The sequence below is a fragment of the Mchenga conophoros genome, linkage group LG11 (genome assembly GCF_057382185.1).
Source record: "Mchenga conophoros isolate Kocher_MC1m ecotype Shallow Benthic linkage group LG11, M_conophoros_male_GT1.1, whole genome shotgun sequence".
In the NCBI taxonomy this organism is placed as follows: Eukaryota; Metazoa; Chordata; class Actinopteri; order Cichliformes; family Cichlidae; genus Mchenga; species Mchenga conophoros.
The window spans coordinates 35,761,387-35,786,596 of record NC_140536.1 but is presented as its reverse complement, the minus strand read 5'-3'; the positions used below and the strand labels follow the sequence as shown (position 1 = coordinate 35,786,596).

Sequence of the window (25,210 nt, the reverse complement as noted above, 5' to 3'; positions counted from 1 at the left end):
TCTCTGTTGTGATGTCAGATATTAATGCCAGATTCATCTCTCTGTTGTGATGTCAAATATCAATGCCAGATTCGTCTCTCTGTTGTGATGTCAGATATTAATGCCAGATTCGTCTCTCTGTTGTGATGTCAGATATTAATGCCAGATTTGTCTCTCTGTTGTGATGTCAGATATCAATGCCAGATTCGTCTCTCTGTTGTGATGTCAGATATCAATGCCAGATTCGTCTCTCTGTTGTGATGTCAGATATTAATGCCAGATTCGTCTCTCTGTTGTGATGTCAAATATTAATGCCAGATTCGTCTCTCTGTTGTGATGTCAGATATTAATGCCAGATTTGTCTCTCTGTTGTGATGTCAAATATTAATGCCAGATTCGTCTCTCTGTTGTGATGTCAGATATCAATGCCAGATTCGTCTCTCTGTTGTGATGTCAAATATCAATGCCAGATTCGTCTCTCTGTTGTGATGTCAGATATTAATGCCAGATTTGTCTCTCTGTTGTGATGTCAAATATTAATGCCAGATTCGTCTCTCTGTTGTGATGTCAGATATTAATGCCAGATTCGTCTCTCTGTTGTGATGTCAGATATCAATGCCAGATTCGTCTCTCTGTTGTGATGTCAGATATCAATGCCAGATTCGTCTCTCTGTTGAACAGTATCCGGGTTTACACCAGCCCACCAGATTTCTTATTTGTGTTGCCCTGTAGTAATCCTGTAGGCAAGGGATGCCTAATCCTCCTTTATCTTTTGGAAGCTGAAGTGTTTTGAACTTAACTCTTGGCTTTTTACCCGCCCATATAAATCTTGAGAGGGTCCTATCCCACTCTACAAAGTATCTATCAGGGTTTTCTATAGAAACAGACTGGAATAAGTTTAATATCTTTGGGAGCATATTCATTTTTATGATGTCCACTCTAGAAGAAATGCTTAGATAGACCATCTGCTAATATTTAGCATGATATCTTTTTTAAGTAGGGGGTAGTTGATTTCTTCCAAGCTAGTTATATCCATTGATAAGTTTATGCCCAGATATTTGATAGTTCTTTTGTCCCAGCTTAGTTTGTATTTGTTGAGCAGATTCTGGGGAGGGCTATAAAAGCTACTAAGAACTTGTGTTTTTTGTATATTCAATTTATATCCCGAGTATAGCCCATACTCCTTTAACACTGACATGAGCTCCATAAGTGATTCGGTAGGTTTTGATAAGTAAACCAAAATGTCATCTGCAAACAAGGCCAATTTCTGCTCACTTCCAGTGATATTAATCCCTTTTATGTTACCATTCTGCCTAATCCTTTCAGCCAATGGCTCTATAAAAATAGCAAATAAGAGTGGACTCAGTGGGCATCCTTGTCTTGTGGACCTTTCAAGCTTGAACGCATCTGAAAGTTCACCGTTAATCTTTACTTTTGCAGTTGGGCTATTATACAAGGCCCTCAATATAGTGATGATGGACCCATTAAACCCATGGATTTTTTTTTAAAATATGAAAAAAATTTAACTTTTTCCTTCCGTCATACTTCAGAAATATAATATATTAATATTTTGAACATTTTAAAACATTTAAGTTTGCTCGTTGTATTTATAAGATCCTACATTGACGTGCTCCACAATCATTGGTCAGTCATGTTAAAATCCATTATCAGTGGAAAACAAACCTGATCCTCTACTAGAGGCGATTGTGCAATACCTTTTAGACATAACACTCAGCAAACAGTTATTATTAGTTAAAGTCAGTGAGATTTGGAGTGATACATGATACATGACACATGACGGAATAAGACACGCAGACTTAGCATGATGAGCCGACGAGGAACATGTACACTGTGAATACATACAGAGGGAAAAGGGGACAGGAGATAAGACATGGACATAACTAAGCACAAACAGAACATGATGGCTGGGGGGGAAAACACACGTGACCAATAATAGTAGACCTGTGCTACATTTGTCCAGCTAGGCAACACATATTTCTGCATAAGAGATACATGAGACACCCTTTAAATAAGCAAATTTCATGTTTAAAACATGGAAATGCAGCCAAAATGGACCATACAATGACCTCAGTGAACACATCAGCACATAAGTAGAGATAAGGAAACTCAATCACATTAGATATTAATATTACTATGAGTAAATTATATATATTATATATTCTGTTATATGGTTTAAAGAATACAATGTGATAATCACACAGGAGAACGCTGTTTCCAGTTATACAAATTTATTTTATTTCACTATTAAAGAAACCAATTATGTAAATAAAAGCTCACCACAAGAACATCTCCCAACCCAGTCTTACAAAGTTGCAGTTACAATAAAAAATGGGTAGGGAACATGAACTGTTGGTGAGCTAAAAAACAATCCTGGTGCTGATGCTTGTCATTGAACGTTTTGGACAGAGCTCTTGATTGAAATGCCTACCGTTGTGTGTAGGCATTTCGGTCCAGATGTTATGGAGTTCAGTTCAGCTAAGATGTATTTCTAAAGCACCGGATGGCAAAAATAGCCGCTTCTCGGCTGTTTATATTGTAAGGTAAAGACCATACAATATAAGAGAGAAAACCCCCCAACAATCAGATGATCCCCTGTGAGCAAACCCTTGATGACAGTGTCTGTGAAGGTTATCAGTCATCAAGGCCATAGTAGTCTAAGGAGCTTGGAAAGAAAAGCGCCTGGACTTCTTTAAGTTAAAGAAGTCCAGGCGCTTTTCTCCAAGCTCCTTAGACTTGGTGACGGTGGGAAAGAAAAACTCCCTTTTAACAGGAAGAAACTTTCGGCAGAACCAGGCTCAGTGAGGGGCGGCCATCTGCCTCGACCGGTTGGGGGGGGGGCACAGCTGTTATAACCCCTGACGCAGCATAGCTTCTAATTCTGAAAGATACGTAGATACCTTAAACCTGCACTCTATGCAGGACACCAAGCGATGACACGACTTGCAGTACTATAGGAGTCTATGCAGAAACAGTTTTCTCTCTTGAATCTCTGTAATTTTTTTGCTACTGAGTGTCTGGGTGCAGTCACTCATTTTGGGCCAATTAAATCAAATGAACTTCCATTGTCTAAGTTATAGCCCTATTGAACCTGCGTTAACCAGCTTTAATAGGGAGGGCCAAAGTCGTAGTTGTGCTAAATTTCCTCGAATTCTCCTCGGAGATTTTCGAGTAGCTTCCTTTGTTCCTGAAAGTTCTTTTCCATTTGTCTCATCGCTTCCCGTCCATTCCACATCTTTTTGGTAAGGTCACTAACCGTATTTTCCAAGGCCTTATTTTGTTGTTTGAGTATGTCAACTTGGACATCGTAGTTGTTTATCAGATTGTTATGTTCTTCCTGTGAAACTTTGGGAGTCTGAGCTTGGGTTTGCAACGCCATGTCTTCTGTTTTCAAGGCTTCCTGTGAATCATACAGATTTTTCTTGACCTCTTCAAGCTCTCTTTTCATTTCCTCAAATTCATGGCACAACAACTCCTTTTCTCTGTTGGTCACTTCAAAATCATGTTGGGAGTCTTTCTCAGTGGCTTTGGAGATCCGTGATTCTCCTTTCACACCCTCATCGTGTGGTTTCAGTTCTTTTTGAGAATCACCACTCCTTTTGGAAAGCTCCTGGAGGTCCTGTTCAAGAAGTTCGTTATGCCGCCTCAATATGTCAATTTCATGTGCAAAGCATTGGCGTTCCAGGGTCTGTCTGAGCTGTTCACTGTCCGTTGTTTTGTTTTCCTCATTCATGATCCTTTTTCTTTCTTCACTCTCTTGTAACTCTTTAAAGGCTGTGTTTGCCTGATGGAGCTCAGTTTTAACAGCCTGTATTTCCTGTTGCATGTCATCTTTTTCCTTTTCAAAGTCCCTTTTCAGCTCACACATGCGTTTTACCGTCACATCATTTTCCTCTCTTAAAGACTGGTTGTCCTTTTCCATGTCTCCCACTTTTATAACCAAGCCTGTCTTGCTGCTTTGCAACTCTCTGATTTCTGCCTCCATTTCCTGCATCACCTCTTTCTGTTGCTGGATCTCTTTGGTTTTGGAGCTGTTTAAATCCTTTAGAATTTGGTTCCAATATTCCAGCTCTTGAATTTTGAAGTGAATTGTTTCATTCTCTAGTTGCAGGTCTCTTTTCCTCTTGTTTTTAGAGAACCCACTTCGTTTGAAGAGAACTTCAATGTTTTTTTGGAGAATCTTGTTCTCATTTATGAGCTCTCTTTTTTGCTCCTTAAGGTCGGCGTTCTCGACTTTAAGGTCACGTATGGTAGAGTTTTGTTGTTTGAGAGTTTTATTCTCATTTTTCAGCTCTTTGATTTGCTGTTTAAGTTTTTCGTTCTCGGCTCTCATGTTGCATACAACAGGATTTGACAGACTCATATTTCAAATTGAAGTTGATGCTAAATCTCTGTACCAACTAAAAGATTTTTTAAAAATACCGTCAACTGTGTCAGAAACGCAAGTTTCCAGTAGTTTCCTGCCTAGTGAATTCTTCCACTCTCTTTGAAAGACTGCCAAGAGTGAGAACCTCTCCCCTATTTATAGGTTTTCGTGTGCTGATGTCATAAAGAAGACCAGAGATCAAAGGGATTCTGGTGAAACGTCACTGTGTCTGGTCTGGGCAGTTCTGAATTGAATAATAACAAAATGACGGGGGGCGTGTCTGGTAGCCATGTGAAGACGTGTTGTACAGGGCTCCTCAATGGACTAACTTGTTTCATAATTCCATTGCTCCAAAACTAACGAACTTTTAACAACAGTACGATAACACGCCCGTGTGCTGCTCTGAGGCACTTTTTACATCTTCAAGGCTACGGTGTACGACATATGAGCAAAACTAGATCGGGGAAAGAGCAGGCCGCAAAAGCCTCGGACCTGTCACGGTTGTTAAAGAGTGGACTCAGGCGCGGAGCTCAGAAATAATGACAGTGCATTTATTTACAGTGCAGCAAGGTGACAACAGTTCAAATGTGCAACAATGGTGATAGTGCGTCCCTCCTTCCGTGTAAGCCCGTGCGTGGTAGTGAGTAGGGGTGGGTTTTTATAATCGATTCATTGATTAAGATCGATTATGGCTTGGATAACGTAAAATCGATTAATTAAAATCCTGAATCGATTTTTTTAATATAAATTTATTTTGCCCGAAATGCCAGAATCTCTGGTGACATCTCACAAAATTTCAAGAACCACCAAACAGCTAAGACAGTAAATGAGAGCAGGAACACGGATTCTGCACAAAGACTTAAACACACAGCACGACCCGCGGATCAGAATCATTTAGATGTCGCCTTTCTCACCCGACGGCACGGACACGGTCGGGGCTGAAAGCCGACAGCTCACTGATTCTGATCTGTCGGCGGGTCCGCGCTTTGTGTTCACGCCCTTTATGCGCTGATTCTAAAGCTGTTAGTTTGATCTCTTTCCAAACAATATTGACCGAACCAGCAGCAAAAGAAGATTCACATAAACATCGTCATGAATTCACTCTGACTTTTACTGTTTTGCTTCCACCGCGATGCACAGCTCTCTCTCTCTGTCTCTCTCTCTCTCTCTCTCGCCCTCTCTGTCTCTCTGTCTCTCTCTCTCGCCCTCTCTCTCTCTCTGTCTCTCTCTCTCTCTGTCTCTCTCTCGCCCTCTCTCTCTCTCTCTGTGTACTTCAAGAACAGTTTCCCTTTCTTCATTATTCGCTTGCTTGTTATGCACAAGTCTACCGTTGTTTACAGCGCTGTCGGCCGCTGTTTTTTTCCCCTTTTACATTCTTCCGAAAAGAAAACCTCATTTCTGCTGTTCAATACTGAACAAATTTAAACTTTTTAAAATTATTCAAAATGCAAAACGCTTAACCGTGTCTCTAATAAAACCTCTGTAACTTCAGAGGTAATGTTCATATGTTGATTAATGGTTTTCTTTCGTTTTTGATGTACTGCAGAATATTTTTATAAAATCCCAGGCCAGGAAAACCACCTTCATGTTTTTCTGTGTTTTATCTTCAGCTACTTTGACACAAAGGCATCTGCTGTGATGCTTACACCTTTGATTTATTATTCCAGAGGTTGGGACATATTTTTTCTGCACCTGCATTTTGGTACCTGAATGGCAAGCTCGCAAAGTCATCTGCTCTTCGTTTTATAAGCTGGAATGTTAAAGGTATAAATAATCCGGTTAAACGCACAAGGGCTTTTACTCATTTAAAATCATTGAGATCCGATGTTGTATATCTGCAGGAAACACACCTCCGATCAAGTGAACAAATTCAACTAATTAAACTGTTTCTCTGCTTGTCTGCATTGCCACAAATTGTTCTATTTGGTGATGTATCATAGAACTGTACTATATAGTGTATGTAAGTTTCTGTGTTTGCTAGTAACTACCATCAACCTAAGGTCTCAGCTAATTTATCTTTGCAGAGATGTTCATTTGATTGTAACAGCAGTAGGAAAGAGCAGTAACAAGAGTAGGACAGCTAAGCTAATTATGGCTAAACATTTGGAATTTAGTGAAAGCAAAAATTGACCTTGCAAAGATGGATAGGTTTATTTAGAAAGTCAGCTATTTACATTTAGTGTTCGTCCCAAGTAGGAGATTTTGAATTGAGTCTAAATTGACCGCAAATTTATTTACATCAAAACTTACAAATTTACATCAAAACTTCTGAAGATGCAGGTCTCTGTGCAGCAGCTGAAGTCTGTGGTGTAGAGGGTGAAGAGGAAGGGGGAGAGGATGGTCCCTTATGGTGCTCCTGTGTTGCTGATTACCTTGTCAGACACACAATGTGGAAGACGCACATATTGTGGTCTTCCTGTCAGGTAATCAACAATCCAGGACACTAGAGAAGCATCCCCCTGCATCGCTGTTAGCTTATCACCAAGCACTGGAAAAGTAAAAAAAACATGAACCTCACAGTGCTCGCCGGCTGGTGGATGTAGACACGATTGAGCAGATAGATGATGGCGTCCTGTGAGACGGGGCTGGTAAGCAAATTGAATGGGATCCTGATGTGGTCTGACAATGGGTGAGATCTGGTCCAGGATGAGCCTTTCCAGGGTCTTCATGATGTGGGAGGTCAGTGTCACAGGCCTGTAATCCTGGGGGCCACTGGGACGTGGCGTCTTTGGTACAGGGACGAGGCTTGATGTCTTCCACAGCACTGGGACCCTCTTCAGACTCAGCATGAACAGTTTATGGAAGACTCCACAAAGCTGGGGGGCACAGGCCTTGAGGGGACTCACTCCATCTGGTCCAGCAGACTTGCCTGAGTGGAGTTTCTTCATTTGCATCTGAACCTGGTAAGCATTTAACACTACTACACTGACATACATAATTTTCAATTTAATGAAGTTAAAAATTTGTTGTCTTATTGTCAGTTGTTATTGACAGCAAGATTATTAGAAATATATGAAAAAATGTACATTAAATGGGAAGTTCAGGAGCTGAATCAATGACAGTTTTTTTTTTCAAATGAAAGTGACAAAGGTGCAGATTCATACATAGATGCTGTCATATTAACAGATGTTAATGTGTGAAAAGGGCTTTAACCCTCCCATTATGATGTGGGTCGAGTTGACCTGATTTAAAAATGTAAAAGGAAAAATTGTTAAAAGTACTTTTTAATACAAAATTGCTGTTTGGCTTAAAAAATGTAACCAGCTTGTAAAATGAAACTGGTTTACCTGGCAGCCAGAGTGGAGGCTAAAGGCGACTGAAACTACTTCTTTCTTTGCAACTGTGAGACATATTATACACACACACACACACACACACGACAGTAATGCTTGGCCCAGTGAAATTGAATGCTGATTGAAAGTACACCTTAATTATCAACTAAAAGCAAAAGAGAAAAAAAACATAAGTAATATTTTTTAAAGACATTACTGAGAAACTTTCCAGGATTCGCCAACTGATGCATCAGTGGGTCTGAATTTCCAGTGCAGTCTCTCATCAAGTATGTTAAAATTGATGATAAAATTCAACAAAACTACAGGGAAACACTCTGGAAGATTCTGCTGCTGCTCATTTTTCTCCAATTCCAACCAGAAGTGCCACCAAAAAGCAAAGGTTTCCCAGAAGGTACACAGCGATCAGGCAACTGTCACCTTTGACCTGACAAAAAAAGTAAAATTATATTAGAAATACTCCATCTTGTGGCAATCAGTGATTGCTTGCTTTTATATTTCTTTCAGCTTACCAATGCTGATTCCATTTGATCAGCAGTATCATCTGAAACCCAGAGCAAAGAACAGTGAAATATTGCAGGGCACATTAACTGAAGTGAACTAAAGCAGTCAGCTATGTTTTTAATCATTTTATTTATACAGGTTGAGTTATGATATTAGTTTTAAGCTTTAACAGAAGAAGAACAATTTGAAATCAATTTAAATAAAATTGAGTCGAGTTGAGTAGTTGTGGTGATTGAAAAAAAACAAAAAAACAACAACTTTCAGAACGATAACAATGTGCTGGAAGCTCTATGTAAACATTTAGCATGTCAAGTTGCCATTGGTCATGGAAAGTGTGTGCGGCACGGGGGGGTAAAACATTTTTTAAAAATCACCAAACATTAACCAGTTTTTGTAGACACAAAGAGGTTGTGATCATATTTTTTTTTAATAATTTGTGTGACTGAGCCACACATTGAGCCACAGCATTGTCAAACTACACGTGTCCAAAATTGGATAGTCTCAGTTGAGACAATTCAATGCAAGTTCTCTCTGATAACATTAGGTTGGTGGTGCATGAGCTGAGCCTTCGTGTATAGTATTCCCAGAGTATTTTCATGCATTTAATAAATCGAAAGATAAAGATTCCTTTGTCGCTGTACTTCAGCACAGTTAAAGTGTAACAGCTTTTGTTCCAGCAGACTACCATTGAGACATTCTTACGCGTTTTCACTCATCAATTCATAAATACCAATATTGTCAGGGTCCTGGGACTGGGCGACCCAGGATCCCTGAGCAGTCATGTATTATATTATTATTATTATTATTGCTGTGTATTTTGGTGTTGCTCCCCCTTCCCTGTGCTTGTGTATATGTGTGTGTGGGTGGCTGAGCACTTGTTTATAGGCGGCGTCAGGCCTGGAGGGTGTGGCCCTGCAAGGGGACTGGCCACACCCGAAGCCACACACCTGCTGCTGATCAGGCCTCGTCGGGGGAGCTACTTAAGAGAGTCTTGGAGCTCCCACCGACGCGGGATCATTGCTTGGGACTCCACGTTAGTTACCCAGTTTAGGTTTTGGTCGTGTAGTGTATGCCTGCCATTGTTCAGTGTCCTGACTGCTGCCGCTATTGTTTCCCGCAGGAGGAGCGTGGAAGGCTTAAGGAGCAGCGAGCACCGGGAGTGCAGACACGGGAGCAGAGAGCACTTGGAGGACACGACACGGGAGTCTGGGGAGAAACACGGGGATTTATTGTTGTTTGATATCACCCTCTGTAAATAAACACTGTCTATACGTAGAGCACCGCGCCTGGGTCCTCCTTCCCCACTCCTTCCACGGTGTGCCATGCCGTACCGTGACAAATATTTGATGCTGCTGTGTTATACACAGAAAATCTTGTGATACAGTGCTGTTTATTTTACCCATCCAACCACATTCTGAGGTGTACAGGGGTTATACTCTTCGCTCAGTCAGCTAAATGCTGCTGAACTGATCAGGTGGCTCTTCACCGTGCAAATGGACTGTTGGGTCTAGATTGGTTTTTGTCATTAAAGTGTATATGGGTAGTGATGATTTTTTCCTTCATCACTGAAATGCAAAAAAAAAGGCTTACCTCTGTATTTAACTACCCAATCATGGACCTCCAAAATGATGATGAAGAGAACTTCCCAGGCAAAGAAGCCACCCATCACTTTCAATAGCCACCCATCATCACTGTCAATCCTGTCCAGGCCTGTAAATATGGCTGCCACTGTGTGACACAAAGAAGCAGGCATTTTAAGACGAGCAGCATGGGTGACAGTGTGTCTGCTATTGAAAATGTTAGCATATATGCAAGATGGTAGAATGAAGTAAAACACAAGCTTACCAGCTATAGATTTTATTACCACCGCATTTAAAAAATGTGTCCAGTTGAACAGATACCTCCTATCAAAGAAAAGAGAAGAACTATAAAATCATCAGCTTGAAGTATGAATACAACTCTTAGGGTTATCAAATAACTTTATAACCTCACTTTGCCGCGTGAGCAGTGCATTTAGTCATTAAGCATGTACTGCCCCATTCCTTTGGTTTATCGTGTTTTCAAAATTTGTTAAATAATTGTAGAGAAAAAAAAAGTGAGGCCATTTTTAATTTTTTTTTAAATAATATTTGAACAGAGTATTCTTAAATGTGTATAGGCATGATATAGTATATTAATTAAACACACACAGATGGATACATACAGGTGATGTTGTGGTCCGCAGCGCAGCAAGGCCCCGATGGGCTGGATGAGTGAGAGGATCATAACCAGGCACCCCAACACTGGATGTGCTCCCTGGATACCAAACACATTAACAGTGCTAATCATGGGGCATAAATATCAGTCTGAGAGCTGAAACACACAACTAAAGAGTGCTTAATGAATATCAAGAGAAAAGAAAAAAAAACACTTTGAAGGGGTATATTAATCTTGCCTGTGGATGCAACTTGCAGACTGGAGGAGATAAGACATGGACATAACTAAGCACAAGCAGAACATGATGGCTGGGGGGGAAACACACGTGACAGAAGGAATGGGTCACAAGGGAAAAACATGGAAACGAGACGGGAGAAAAGGACATTACTGAAATACATGAAGGGCCAGGGCTGGGACAGCCAACCAGTCACAGACAAAGAGCCACATCATACACCTGGGCACACATGAACATCACCCATCCCTTCCTCTGTCCTGCGTTCAGTTTAGGGTATCGAACTCAGGACCCTAGCCTCATCAGGCCGGGGTCTTTGTGTGGAGTCTGGATGTTCTCTCGAGCTTCCTCCCACAGTCTAGGGACATGCAGTTAGTGGGGGTCTTCTCGCCCCGTTCACATTCACACAGAGATGAATTGAAGATCACCTTGTGGTTAGTGCCTTCTATTCGATGTACAGACTGAATAATAACACCTTCTAATTAGTTCTGTCTCCTATTGGTGCTCTTCTACGAGTGATCAGTGCTTGATGGCTTACTAAGCTTAACTTTTTTCCACAACATTGATAACAAACACACACAAAACAACAACAACATATGTTATCTAAAAAAAACTTGATTGGACCAAGGTTTTGATGTTCATCCTACATGTTTATTGAGATTGTCTAATGTCTGCGACGGTATCTTCTCCCACGTCTGCGGACACCCGAGGCCTTGTGGGGTCTCTTGTGTCTGCGAACGGGGCGAGAAGACCTCGCATGTCTGCGTCTATACCTGCGTCGTGGCATTGTCCAAAACGGCGGTACCTGCTCCACGTCACGGGTTCTATTTATGGACTCACCTGGCAACTTTAGTGATGTCACTGCTGATGTTGTCACTGTTGGTGTGACCTCATGACTCATTCATGCCATCTGAACTGTGGTGTAATTATGAGGTCACAGGGGGACGTGAATTTATTCACAAAGTTGATAGAGAGTTTGGGTCATAACTCAAAGACGCAATGATGCAGTCAAATCATTTGGAATTAAATATCTCTGTCAGTGCGCCCCAGGGTGGCTGTGGCTACAATGTAGCTGCCATCACCAGTGTGTGAATGGGTGGATGACTGGATGTGTAAAGTGCTTTGGGGTCCTTAGGGACTAGTAAAGCGCTATGCAAATACAGGCCATTTACCATCTATAAATTACAAAATTTAGAGGGTTCTGACATCACAGTCATCTTTCTGACATTGACATCCAGTCTCTCTGTTGTGATGTCAAATATCAATGCCAGATTCATCTCTCTGTTGTGATGTCAGATATCAATGCCAGATTCGTCTCTCTGTTGTGATGTCAAATATTAATGCCAGATTCGTCTCTCTGTTGTGATGTCAGATATCAATGCCAGATTCGTCTCTCTGTTGTGATGTCAGATATCAATGCCAGATTCGTCTCTCTGTTGTGATGTCAGATATCAATGCCAGATTCGTCTCTCTGTTGTGATGTCAAATATTAATGCCAGATTCGTCTCTCTGTTGTGATGTCAAATATTAATGCCAGATTCGTCTCTCTGTTGTGATGTCAAATATTAATGCCAGATTCGTCTCTCTGTTGTGATGTCAGATATCAATGCCAGATTCGTCTCTCTGTTGTGATGTCAGATATTAATGCCAGATTCGTCTCTCTGTTGTGATGTCAAATATCAATGCCAGATTCATCTCTCTGTTGTGATGTCAAATATTAATGCCAGATTCGTCTCTCTGTTGTGATGTCAGATATCAATGCCAGATTCATCTCTCTGTTGTGATGTCAGATATTAATGCCAGATTCGTCTCTCTGTTGTGATGTCAAATATTAATGCCAGATTCGTCTCTCTGTTGTGATGTCAAATATTAATGCCAGATTCGTCTCTCTGTTGTGATGTCAAATATTAATGCCAGATTCGTCTCTCTGTTGTGATGTCAAATATTAATGCCAGATTCGTCTCTCTGTTGTGATGTCAGATATCAATGCCAGATTCATCTCTCTGTTGTGATGTCAGATATTAATGCCAGATTCGTCTCTCTGTTGTGATGTCAAATATCAATGCCAGATTCATCTCTCTGTTGTGATGTCAAATATTAATGCCAGATTCGTGTCTCTGTTGTGATGTCAGATATTAATGCCAGATTCGTCTCTCTGTTGTGATGTCAAATATTAATGCCAGATTCGTCTCTCTGTTGTGATGTCAAATATTAATGCCAGATTCGTCTCTCTGTTGTGATGTCAAATATTAATGCCAAATTCGTCTCTCTGTTGTGATGTCAAATATCAATGCCAAATTCTTCTCTCTGTTGTGATGTCAGATATCAATGCCAAATTCGTCTCTCTGTTGTGATGTCAGATATTAATGCCAGATTCGTCTCTCTGTTGTGATGTCAAATATTAATGCCAAATTCGTCTCTCTGTTGTGATGTCAAATATCAATGCCAAATTCTTCTCTCTGTTGTGATGTCAGATATCAATGCCAAATTCGTCTCTCTGTTGTGATGTCAGATATCAATGCCAAATTCGTCTCTCTGTTGTGATGTCAGATATTAATGCCAAATTCGTCTCTCTGTTGTGATGTCAGATATTAATGCCAAATTCTTCTCTCTGTTGTGATGTCAGATATCAATGCCAAATTCGTCTCTCTGTTGTGATGTCAGATATCAATGCCAGATTCGTCTCTCTGTTGTGATGTCAGATATTAATGCCAAATTCGTCTCTCTGTTGTGATGTCAAATATTAATGCCAAATTCGTCTCTCTGTTGTGATGTCAGATATTAATGCCAAATTCGTCTCTCTGTTGTGATGTCAGATATTAATGCCAGATTCGTCTCTCTGTTGTGATGTCAGATATCAATGCCAGATTCGTCTCTCTGTTGTGATGTCAGATATTAATGCCAAATTCGTCTCTCTGTTGTGATGTCAGATATTAATGCCAGATTCGTCTCTCTGTTGTGATGTCAGATATCAATGCCAGATTCGTCTCTCTGTTGTGATGTCAGATATTAATGCCAGATTCGTCTCTCTGTTGTGATGTCAGATATTAATGCCAAATTCGTCTCTCTGTTGTGATGTCAGATATTAATGCCAGATTCGTCTCTCTGTTGTGATGTCAAATATCAATGCCAGATTCGTCTCTCTGTTGTGATGTCAGATATCAATGCCAGATTCGTCTCTCTGTTGTGATGTCAAATATTAATGCCAAATTCGTCTCTCTGTTGTGATGTCAGATATTAATGCCAAATTCGTCTCTCTGTTGTGATGTCAAATATTAATGCCAAATTCGTCTCTCTGTTGTGATGTCAGATATTAATGCCAAATTCGTCTCTCTGTTGTGATGTCAGATATTAATGCCAGATTCGTCTCTCTGTTGTGATGTCAGATATCAATGCCAGATTCGTCTCTCTGTTGTGATGTCAGATATTAATGCCAGATTCGTCTCTCTGTTGTGATGTCAGATATTAATGCCAAATTCGTCTCTCTGTTGTGATGTCAGATATTAATGCCAGATTCGTCTCTCTGTTGTGATGTCAGATATCAATGCCAGATTCGTCTCTCTGTTGTGATGTCAGATATTAATGCCAGATTCGTCTCTCTGTTGTGATGTCAGATATTAATGCCAAATTCGTCTCTCTGTTGTGATGTCAGATATTAATGCCAGATTCGTCTCTCTGTTGTGATGTCAAATATCAATGCCAGATTCGTCTCTCTGTTGTGATGTCAGATATCAATGCCAGATTCGTCTCTCTGTTGTGATGTCAAATATTAATGCCAAATTCGTCTCTCTGTTGTGATGTCAGATATTAATGCCAAATTCGTCTCTCTGTTGTGATGTCAAATATTAATGCCAGATTCGTCTCTCTGTTGTGATGTCAGATATCAATGCCAGATTCGTCTCTCTGTTGTGATGTCAAATATTAATGCCAGATTCGTGTCTCTGTTGTGATGTCAAATATCAATGCCAAATTCGTCTCTCTGTTGTGATGTCAGATATCAATGCCAGATTCGTCTCTCTGTTGAACAGTATCCGGGTTTACACCAGCCCACCAGATTTCTTATTTGTGTTGCCCTGTAGTAATCCTGTAGGCAAGGGATGCCTAATCCTCCTTTATCTTTGGGAAGCTGAAGTGTTTTGAACTTAACTCTTGGCTTTTTACCCGCCCATATAAATCTTGAGAGGGTCCTATCCCACTCTACAAAGTATCTATCAGGGTTTTCTATAGAAACAGACTGGAATAAGTTTAATATCTTTGGGAGCATATTCATTTTTATGATGTCCACTCTAGAAGAAATGCTTAGATAGACCATCTGCTAATATTTAGCATGATATCTTTTTTAAGTAGGGGGTAGTTGATTTCTTCCAAGCTAGTTATATCCATTGATAAGTTTATGCCCAGATATTTGATAGTTCTTTTGTCCCAGCTTAGTTTGTATTTGTTGAGCAGATTCTGGGGAGGGCTATAAAAGCTACTAAGAACTTGTGTTTTTTGTATATTCAATTTATATCCCGAGTATAGCCCATACTCCTTTAACACTGACATGAGCTCCATAAGTGATTCGGTAGGTTTTGATAAGTAAACCAAAATGTCATCTGCAAACAGAATCAGAATCAGAAACTTTATTGTCATTGTCATGAGAACAACGAAATGAAGAATGGTCCCCGATCATTGCATCATCCCTAGCAATATCAAAATATAAATAAAACAATAAAATTCAATAAATAAAATAGATAGAATACTTAAAATACTAATAAGATATAACAGTAAAACATTCACATACATTCTCACACACATGCTTCAGACCGTGCATAGATTAACACAAGAGTGGCGTGATGGACATTTTTTTGTAGTATTCAGATGTGTTATTGCAGTTGGATAACAGCTGTGTTTGAGTCTATTAGTCCTTGCTCTGATTGCCCTGTACCGTCTGCCTGAGGGCAACAGTTCGAACAGGGAGTGGCCAGGATGTGAGGTGTCTTTTATGATGTTTTGGGCCTTTTTAAAACAGTGGGCGTTGTGTAGAACTTCCAGTGTGGGGAGAGGGCAGCCAGTGATCTTTTGGGCAGTGTTAATGATCCCTTGGAGTGCTTTCCTCTGAGCCCCTGTGCAGCTAGTGTACCAGATGCATATGCAGTAAGTTAGAACACTCTCAATGGTGGCTCTGTAGAAGGACACCAGCAGTCTCTGTGTGATGTTATTCCTCCTGAGAATTCTCAGGAAGTACAGTCTCTGTTGGGCCTTTTTCAGCAGCTCGGAGGTGTTCACACTCCAGGAAAGGTTCTCCTCTATATTGACTCCCAGGAAGCGGAAGCTTGCCACCCTTTCTACACAGTCCCCATTTATGAATAGTGGTTGGATCTCTGCCTTTTTCCTTCTGAAGTCTATTATGAGTTCTTTGGTTTTTGAAGTGTTGAGGAGGAGGTTATTGGCCTTACACCATGACGTCAGCTGCTCCACCTCGTCTCTGTACGTAGACTCGTCTCCCTTGGAAATGAGCCCCACCACTGTGGTGTCATCTGCAAATTTCACAAAGATGTTGCTGTGGTGGCGAGGAGTGCAGTCGTGTGTGTAGAGAGAGTAGAGCAGTGGACTGAGCACACAGCCCTGGGGTGAGCCAGTGCTGAGACTCAGGGCTGAGGATGTGTGATGGCCAACTCTGACTCTCTGTCTACGGCCCGAGAGGAAGCTATTGATCCACATGCAGGTGCTGTCTGGAAGCCCCAGGTCTTGTAGCTTGGCCACCAGTTTGTGTGGAAGGATGGTGTTAAAAGCTGAGCAGTAATCCACGAAGAGCATCCGCACATAGCTACCATGCTCTTCCAGGTGAGTTAATGCAGCATGGAGTGCTGTGGCTACAGCGTCTTCCGTGGATCGGTTTGCTCTGTAGGCAAACTGGTGTGGATCCAGGCTGCGGGGCAGGGCTGCTGTGATGTGTCTGCGGACCAGCTTCTCAAAGCATTTCATTACCACTGGGGTGAGTGCCACCGGTCTGTAGTCATTCAGGCCGGTGATGTGGGGCTTCTTAGGCAAGGGGAATATGGTGGAGGACTTCAGGCAGAGTGGGACAGTCGCCTGTGCGAGGGATTTGTTGAAAATCCTGGTGAAGATCCCAGCCAGCTGTCCTGCACAATCCCTCAATATTCGACCTGGCACACCATCAGGACCCGCCGCCTTCCTCGGGTTAACAGCCTGCAGCATGCGCCTCACCTCGTGCTCTTCCAGGGTGAGGGTGGTGCTGCTATGGGTGGCGTGTTGCTGCTGTGGCTCCAATACCTCCGGTACCCTGGTCTCAAAGCGGGCAAAGAAGATATTCAGCTCCTCTGCCAGCTCCAGGTCACCGTCCGCAGCTCCGAGATTGATCTTATAGTTGGTTAGGTGCTGGATGCCTTGCCACACCTGCCGGCTGGTATTACTCTTCAAAAACAAGGCCAATTTCTGCTCACTTCCAGTGATATTAATCCCTTTTATGTTACCATTCTGCCTAATCCTTTCAGCCAATGGCTCTATAAAAATAGCAAATAAGAGTGGACTCAGTGGGCATCCTTGTCTTGTGGACCTTTCAAGCTTGAAAGCATCTGAAAGTTCACCGTTAATCTTTACTTTTGCAGTTGGGCTATTATACAAGGCCCTCAATATAGTGATGATGGACCCATTAAACCCATGGATTTTTTTTTAAAATATGAAAAAAATTTAACTTTTTCCTTCCGTCATACTTCAGAAATATAATACATTAATTTTTTGAACATTTTAAAACATTTAAGTTTGCTCGTTGTATTTATAAGATCCTACATTGACGTGCTCCACAATCATTGGTCAGTCATGTTAAAATCCATTATCAGTGGAAAACAAACCTGATCCTCTACTAGAGGCGATTGTGCAATACCTTTTAGACATAACACTCAGCAAACAGTTATTATTAGTTAAAGTCAGTGAGATTTGGAGTGATACATGACACATGACGGAATAAGACACGCAGACTTAGCATGACGAGCCGACGAGGAACACGTACACTGTGAATACATACAGAGGGAAAAGGGGACAGGAGATAAGACATGGACATAACTAAGCACAAACAGAACATGATGGCTGGGGGGGAAACACACGTGACAGAAGGAATGGGTCACAAGGGAAAAACATGTAAACGAGACGGGAGAAAAGGACATTACTGAAATACATGAAGGGCCAGGGCTGGGACAGCCAACCAGTCACAGACAAAGAGCCACATCATACACCTGGGCGCACATGAACATCACCCATCCCTTCCTCTGTCCTGCGTTCAGTTTAGGGTATCGAACTCAGGACCCTAGCCTCATCAGGCCGGGGTCTTTGTGTGGAGTCTGGATGTTCTCTCGAGCTTCCTCCCACAGTCTAGGGACATGCAGTTAGTGGGGGTCTTCTCGCCCCGTTCACATTCACACAGAGATGAATTGAAGATCACCTTGTGGTTAGTGCCTTCTATTCGATGTACAGACTGAATAATAACACCTTCTAATTAGTTCTGTCTCCTATTGGTGCTCTTCTACGAGTGATCAGTGCTTGATGGCTTACTAAGCTTAACTTTTTTCCACAACATTGATAACAAACACACACAAAACAACAACAACATATGTTATCTAAAAAAAACTTGATTGGACCAAAGTTTTGATGTTCATCCTACATGTTTATTGAGATTGTCTAATGTCTGCGACGGTATCTTCTCCCACGTCTGCGGACACCCGAGGCCTTGTGGGGTCTCTTGTGTCTGCGAACGGGGCGAGAAGACCTCGCATGTCTGCGTCTATACCTGCGTCGTGGCATTGTCCAAAACGGCGGTACCTGCTCCACGTCACGGGTTCTATTTATGGACTCACCTGGCAACTTTAGTGATGTCACTGCTGATGTTGTCACTGTTGGTGTGACCTCATGACTCATTCATGCCATCTGAACTGTGGTGTAATTATGAGGTCACAGGGGGACGTGAATTTATTCACAAAGTTGATAGAGAGTTTGGGTCATAACTCAAAGACGCAATGATGCAGTCAAATCATTTGGAATTAAATATCTCTGTCAGTGCGCCCCAGGGTGGCTGTGGCTACAATGTAGCTGCCATCACCAGTGTGTGAATGGGTGGATGACTGGATGTGTAAAGTGCTTTGGGGTCCTTAGGGACTAGTAAAGCGCTATGCAAATACAGGCCATTTACCATCTGTAAATTACAAGATTTAGAGGGTTCTGACATCACAGTCATCTTTCTGACATTGACATCCAGTCTCTCTGTTGTGATATCAAATATTAATGCCAGATTCATCTCTCTGTTGTGATATCAAATGTCAATGCCAGATTCGTCTCTCTGTTGTGATGTCAGATATCAATGCCAGATTCGTCTCTCTGTTGTGATGTCAGATATCAATGCCAGATTCGTCTCTCTGTTGTGATGTCAGATATCAATGCCAGATTCGTCTCTCTGTTGTGATGTCAGATATTAATGCCAGATTCGTCTCTCTGTTGTGATGTCAGATGTCAATGCCAGATTCGTCTCTCTGTTGTGATGTCAGATATCAATGCCAGATTCGTCTCTCTGTTGTGATGTCAGATATCAATGCCAGATTCGTCTCTCTGTTGTGATGTCAGATATCAATGCCAGATTCGTCTCTCTGTTGTGATGTCAGATATCAATGCCAGATTCGTCTCTCTGTTGTGATGTCAAATATCAATGCCAGATTCGTCTCTCTGTTGTGATGTCAGATATCAATGCCAGATTCGTCTCTCTGTTGTGATGTCAGATATTAATGCCAGATTCGTCTCTCTGTTGTGATGTCAGATATCAATGCCAGATTCGTCTCTCTGTTGTGATGTCAAATATCAATGCCAGATTCGTCTCTCTGTTGTGATGTCAGATATTAATGCCAGATTCGTCTCTCTGTTGTGATGTCAAATATTAATGCCAGATTCGTCTCTCTGTTGTGATGTCAAATATCAATGCCAGATTCGTCTCTCTGTTGTGATGTCAAATATTAATGCCAGATTCGTCTCTCTGTTGTGATGTCAAATATCAATGCCAGATTCGTCTCTCTGTTGTGATGTCAAATATTAATGCCAGATTCGTCTCTCTGTTGTGATGTCAAATATCAATGCCAGATTCGTCTCTCTGTTGTGATGTCAAATATTAATGCCAGATTCGTCTCTCTGTTGTGATGTCAAATATCAATGCCAGATTCGTCTCTCTGTTGTGATGTCAGATATTAATGCCAGATTCGTCTCTCTGTTGTGATGTCAGATATCAATGCCAGATTCGTCTCTCTGTTGTGATGTCAAATATCAATGCCAGATTCGTCTCTCTGTTGTGATGTCAGATATTAATGCCAGATTCGTCTCTCTGTTGTGATGTCAGATATCAATGCCAGATTCGTCTCTCTGTTGTGATGTCAGATATCAATGCCAGATTCATCTCTCTGTTGTGATGTCAAATATCAATGCCAGATTCGTCTCTCTGTTGTGATGTCAGATATCAATGCCAGATTCGTCTCTCTGTTGTGATGTCAAATATCAATGCCAGATTCGTCTCTCTGTTGTGATGTCAGATATCAATGCCAGATTCGTCTCTCTGTTGTGATGTCAGATATTAATGCCAGATTCGTCTCTCTGTTGTGATGTCAGATATTAATGCCAGATTCGTCTCTCTGTTGTGATGTCAGATATCAATGCCAGATTCATCTCTCTGTTGTGATGTCAAATATCAATGCCAGATTCGTCTCTCTGTTGTGATGTCAAATATCAATGCCAGATTCGTCTCTCTGTTGTGATGTCAGATATCAATGCCAGATTCGTCTCTCTGTTGTGATGTCAGATATTAATGCCAGATTCGTCTCTCTGTTGTGATGTCAGATATCAATGCCAGATTCGTCTCTCTGTTGTGATGTCAAATATCAATGCCAGATTCGTCTCTCTGTTGTGATGTCAGATATCAATGCCAGATTCGTCTCTCTGTTGTGATGTCAGATATTAATGCCAGATTCGTCTCTCTGTTGTGATGTCAGATATCAATGCCAGATTCATCTCTCTGTTGTGATGTCAGATATCAATGCCAGATTCGTCTCTCTGTTGTGATGTCAAATATCAATGCCAGATTCGTCTCTCTGTTGTGATGTCAAATATCAATGCCAGATTCGTCTCTCTGTTGTGATGTCAGATATCAATGCCAGATTCGTCTCTCTGTTGTGATGTCAGATATTAATGCCAGATTCGTCTCTCTGTTGTGATGTCAAATATCAATGCCAGATTCGTCTCTCTGTTGTGATGTCAGATATCAATGCCAGATTCGTCTCTCTGTTGTGATGTCAGATATTAATGCCAGATTCGTCTCTCTGTTGTGATGTCAGATATCAATGCCAGATTCATCTCTCTGTTGTGATGTCAAATATCAATGCCAGATTCGTCTCTCTGTTGTGATGTCAAATATCAATGCCAGATTCGTCTCTCTGTTGTGATGTCAGATATCAATGCCAGATTCGTCTCTCTGTTGTGATGTCAGATATTAATGCCAGATTCGTCTCTCTGTTGTGATGTCAGATATCAATGCCAGATTCGTCTCTCTGTTGTGATGTCAAATATCAATGCCAGATTCGTCTCTCTGTTGTGATGTCAGATATCAATGCCAGATTCGTCTCTCTGTTGTGATGTCAGATATTAATGCCAGATTCGTCTCTCTGTTGTGATGTCAGATATCAATGCCAGATTCGTCTCTCTGTTGTGATGTCAAATATCAATGCCAGATTCGTCTCTCTGTTGTGATGTCAAATATTAATGCCAGATTCATCTCTCTGTTGTGATGTCAGATATCAATGCCAGATTCGTCTCTCTGTTGTGATGTCAAATATCAATGCCAGATTCGTCTCTCTGTTGTGATGTCAAATATCAATGCCAGATTCGTCTCTCTGTTGTGATGTCAGATATCAATGCCAGATTCGTCTCTCTGTTGTGATGTCAGATATTAATGCCAGATTCGTCTCTCTGTTGTGATGTCAGATATCAATGCCAGATTCGTCTCTCTGTTGTGATGTCAGATATTAATGCCAGATTCATCTCTCTGTTGTGATGTCAAATATCAATGCCAGATTCGTCTCTCTGTTGTGATGTCAGATATCAATGCCAGATTCATCTCTCTGTTGTGATGTCAGATATCAATGCCAGATTCGTCTCTCTGTTGTGATGTCAGATATTAATGCCAGATTCGTCTCTCTGTTGTGATGTCAGATATCAATGCCAGATTCGTCTCTCTGTTGTGATGTCAAATATCAATGCCAGATTCGTCTCTCTGTTGTGATGTCAGATATCAATGCCAGATTCGTCTCTCTGTTGTGATGTCAGATATTAATGCCAGATTCGTCTCTCTGTTGTGATGTCAGATATCAATGCCAGATTCATCTCTCTGTTGTGATGTCAGATATCAATGCCAGATTCGTCTCTCTGTTGTGATGTCAGATATCAATGCCAGATTCGTCTCTCTGTTGTGATGTCAAATATCAATGCCAGATTCGTCTCTCTGTTGTGATGTCAGATATCAATGCCAGATTCGTCTCTCTGTTGTGATGTCAGATATCAATGCCAAATTCGTCTCTCTGTTGTGATGTCAAATATCAATGCCAGATTCGTCTCTCTGTTGTGATGTCAGATATCAATGCCAGATTCGTCTCTCTGTTGTGATGTCAAATATCAATGCCAGATTCGTCTCTCTGTTGTGATGTCAGATATCAATGCCAGATTCGTCTCTCTGTTGTGATGTCAGATATTAATGCCAGATTCGTCTCTCTGTTGTGATGTCAGATATTAATGCCAGATTCGTCTCTCTGTTGTGATGTCAGATATTAATGCCAGATTCGTCTCTCTGTTGTGATGTCAGATATCAATGCCAGATTCGTCTCTCTGTTGTGATGTCAGATATCAATGCCAGATTCGTCTCTCTGTTGTGATGTCAGATATTAATGCCAGATTCGTCTCTCTGTTGTGATGTCAGATATCAATGCCAGATTCGTCTCTCTGTTGTGATGTCAGATATCAATGCCAGATTCGTCTCTCTGTTGTGATGTCAGATATTAATGCCAGATTCGTCTCTCTGTTGTGATGTCAAATATTAATGCCAGATTCATCTCTCTGTTGAACAGTATCCGGGTTTACACCAGCCCACCAGATTTCTTATTTGTGTTGCCCTGTAGTAATCCTGTAGGCAAGGGATGCCTAATCCTCCTTTATCTTTGGGAAGCTGAAGTGTTTTGAACTTAAATCTTGGCTTTTTACCCGCCCATATAAATCTTGAGAGGGTCCTATCCCACTCTACAAAGTATCTATCAGGGTTTTCTATAGAAACAGACTGGAATAAGTTTAATATCTTTGGGAGCATATTCATTTTTATGATGTCCACTCTAGAAGAAATGCTTAGATAGACCATATGCTAATATTTAGCATGATATCTTTTTTAAGTAGGGGGTAGTTGATTTCTTCCAAGCTAGTTATATCCATTGATAAGTTTATGCCCAGATATTTGATAGTTCTTTTGTCCCAGCTTAGTTTGTATTTGTTGAGCAGATTCTGGGGAGGGCTATAAAAGCTACTAAGAACTTGTGTTTTTTGTATATTCAATTTATATCCCGAGTATAGCCCATACTCCTTTAACACTGACATGAGCTCCATAAGTGATTCGGTAGGTTTTGATAAGTAAACCAAAATGTCATCTGCAAACAAGGCCAATTTCTGCTCACTTCCAGTGATATTAATCCCTTTTATGTTACCATTCTGCCTAATCCTTTCAGCCAATGGCTCTATAAAAATAGCAAATAAGAGTGGACTCAGTGGGCATCCTTGTCTTGTGGACCTTTCAAGCTTGAAAGCATCTGAAAGTTCACCGTTAATCTTTACTTTTGCAGTTGGGCTATTATACAAGGCCCTCAATATAGTGATGATGGACCCATTAAACCCATGGATTTTTTTTTAAAATATGAAAAAAATTTAACTTTTTCCTTCCGTCATACTTCAGAAATATAATACATTAATTTTTTGAACATTTTAAAACATTTAAGTTTGCTCGTTGTATTTATAAGATCCTACATTGACGTGCTCCACAATCATTGGTCAGTCATGTTAAAATCCATTATCAGTGGAAAACAAACCTGATCCTCTACTAGAGGCGATTGTGCAATACCTTTTAGACGTAACACTCAGCAAACAGTTATTATTAGTTAAAGTCAGTGAGATTTGGAGTGATACATGACACATGACGGAATAAGACACGCAGACTTAGCATGACGAGCCGACGAGGAACACGTACACTGTGAATACATACAGAGGGAAAAGGGGACAGGAGATAAGACATGGACATAACTAAGCACAAACAGAACATGATGGCTGGGGGGGAAACACACGTGACAGAAGGAATGGGTCACAAGGGAAAAACATGTAAACGAGACGGGAGAAAAGGACATTACTGAAATACATGAAGGGCCAGGGCTGGGACAGCCAACCAGTCACAGACAAAGAGCCACATCATACACCTGGGCGCACATGAACATCACCCATCCCTTCCTCTGTCCTGCGTTCAGTTTAGGGTATCGAACTCAGGACCCTAGCCTCATCAGGCCGGGGTCTTTGTGTGGAGTCTGGATGTTCTCTCGAGCTTCCTCCCACAGTCTAGGGACATGCAGTTAGTGGGGGTCTTCTCGCCCCGTTCACATTCACACAGATATGAATTGAAGATCACCTTGTGGTTAGTGCCTTCTATTCGATGTACAGACTGAATAATAACACCTTCTAATTAGTTCTGTCTCCTATTGGTGCTCTTCTACGAGTGATCAGTGCTTGATGGCTTACTAAGCTTAACTTTTTTCCACAACATTGATAACAAACACACACAGAACAACAACAACATATGTTATCTAAAAAAAACTTGATTGGACCAAAGTTTTGATGTTCATCCTACATGTTTATTGAGATTGTCTAATGTCTGCGACGGTATCTTCTCCCACGTCTGCGGACACCCGAGGCCTTGTGGGGTCTCTTGTGTCTGCGAACGGGGCGAGAAGACCTCGCATGTCTGCGTCTATACCTGCGTCGTGGCATTGTCCAAAACGGCGGTACCTGCTCCACGTCACGGGTTCTATTTATGGACTCACCTGGCAACTTTAGTGATGTCACTGCTGATGTTGTCACTGTTGGTGTGACCTCATGACTCATTCATGCCATCTGAACTGTGGTGTAATTATGAGGTCACAGGGGGACGTGAATTTATTCACAAAGTTGATAGAGAGTTTGGGTCATAACTCAAAGACGCAATGATGCAGTCAAATCATTTGGAATTAAATATCTCTGTCAGTGCGCACCAGGGTGGCTGTGGCTACAATGTAGCTGCCATCACCAGTGTGTGAATGGGTGGATGACTGGATGTGTAAAGTGCTTTGGGGTCCTTAGGGACTAGTAAAGCGCTATGCAAATACAGGCCATTTACCATCTGTAAATTACAAGATTTAGAGGGTTCTGACATCACAGTCATCTTTCTGACATTGACATCCAGTCTCTCTGTTGTGATGTCAGATATTAATGCCAGATTCGTCTCTCTGTTGTGATGTCAGATATCAATGCCAGATTCGTCTCTCT

At 41.3% G+C, this 25,210-nt stretch overlaps 1 long non-coding RNA gene across 1 annotated transcript; it reads left to right on the top strand.

Moving 5' to 3' along the window:
• The first annotated feature begins 9,061 nt into the window (after positions 1-9,061).
• LOC146564881 (uncharacterized) lies at positions 9,062-9,432 on the top strand. The gene is made up of 2 exons (XR_014894452.1): positions 9,062-9,190; positions 9,278-9,432. It is a non-coding gene; the product is annotated as an uncharacterized LOC146564881 (long non-coding RNA).
• Positions 9,433-25,210: the final 15,778 nt, after the last annotated feature.